The sequence below is a fragment of the Aplysia californica genome, unplaced genomic scaffold (genome assembly GCF_000002075.1).
Source record: "Aplysia californica isolate F4 #8 unplaced genomic scaffold, AplCal3.0 scaffold00873, whole genome shotgun sequence".
Lineage (NCBI taxonomy): Eukaryota > Metazoa > Mollusca > Gastropoda > Aplysiida > Aplysiidae > Aplysia > Aplysia californica.
The window spans coordinates 152771-154320 of NW_004798143.1; positions in this window are offsets into that span (position 1 = coordinate 152771).

Sequence of the window (1550 nt, forward strand, 5' to 3'; positions counted from 1 at the left end):
ATTCTTCTTCTTCTTCTTCTTCTTCTTCTTCTTCTTACTTCTTGCGTTCCTGTTAGATCTCAGGGGTGCAGCAGTTGAACAGTGCAACTGAATTTTATCTATTGTGAACGTTTTTCCTTCAGCTTAAAAAAAAATTATATTATGTTTGGACCTCTGCCCTCAAGAAGCCACATTCCGATTATGAAAGTACCGTACTTCGTACTTGCATTTTGTATAATTATTACCGACTGTGTATTTTCAGTTTTGGTTGGAATTAATTTTGAATTTTTAACGGGTGATGGCCGAAAGTCTTGTCGGTTTTAGAACCACCACTTAAATAAGGGGTCTCTAACGTGGGCGCAGCTTGCAATTAAAGAATCACTAGCTGTTTGGTCTTTATCCGAGAAGATACGGTTATGATGTGTTTCAAGGGTGTGGCTGATAGACAGCAGAGAAGTAAGGAAGAAGAGTCATGAGTTAGAGAAAGAAATCCAGCGATGAAAAGGGGCGGGGGGGGAGTAGAGATGAAAGCAGATGACAGAACAGGACTGGTAGGCTACTAGCAGAGAACAGGGAAGGAAGGTGGAGGAGAAAATTTTTATTGACAATTTTTGTTTATATTACTGGCAGGATTCGATCCCGCTTCCTTTTGATTGAGAGTCGAAGACCCTACCACGACCCCAAATAGTTCCTTCTAAAATAGATACCCCGATCACACACAAATACAACCACACACACCCACGCACACACACACACACACACACACACACAAACAAACAAACAAACAAATAAACACACACACAAATAAACAAACAAACAAATAAACACACACACACACACATGTACACACTAGTATAGACATGTAACATGCAAAATTTCGGGAAGACGATGAGGAAGCCAGAGACAAATTTCACGATGGGAATATGTTGAGAGCATAGCTTTTTAAGTTTAGCTACTGTTAATGTGCAGCACCACAATATACAGCAGGACAACTGTACACGTTATGATAAAGATCATTTTCTAAGCTGTTTTTCTAATGGGAAAATCATTAAGAATTTATCAGAAGAGTCCATTATAGGCTACCGCTTTATATTACTCGTAAGCTTGACGTCACTCTACACGATCCGAGTAAAGCAGAGTGGAGATCGAAGAACAAAACATATTAAAATGCGCTGAACAAAATAGGAGATTCTGGGAGACGTCGCAACAAACGTGAAGGCTGTCTAAATAAAATTTCAACACCAAGCGCGACAAAGTAGAGACCCATCTTCGGATGAGTCTGATATCAAGGGCTTGTTTCGCAATGATATCTATCTGTCAAATAAGATCTTTCTCATATACTTGGTCTATTTAGATCTATGTCGAACAGAGACCTATGGAACTAAGACAAACAAGAACACTTAAATAGCTTCAAAAGACATATTAAGCATTTTCTGTTCCTATACAGGCCTCCTTTATAAGCTTTTAAAGCGTTATTTTTATCAAAGTAGATCTGTGTCTATACGTACTGAATAAAATTATAGTCCGTGCATGTGTGTGTGTGTGTGTGTGTGTGTGTGTGTGTGTGTGTG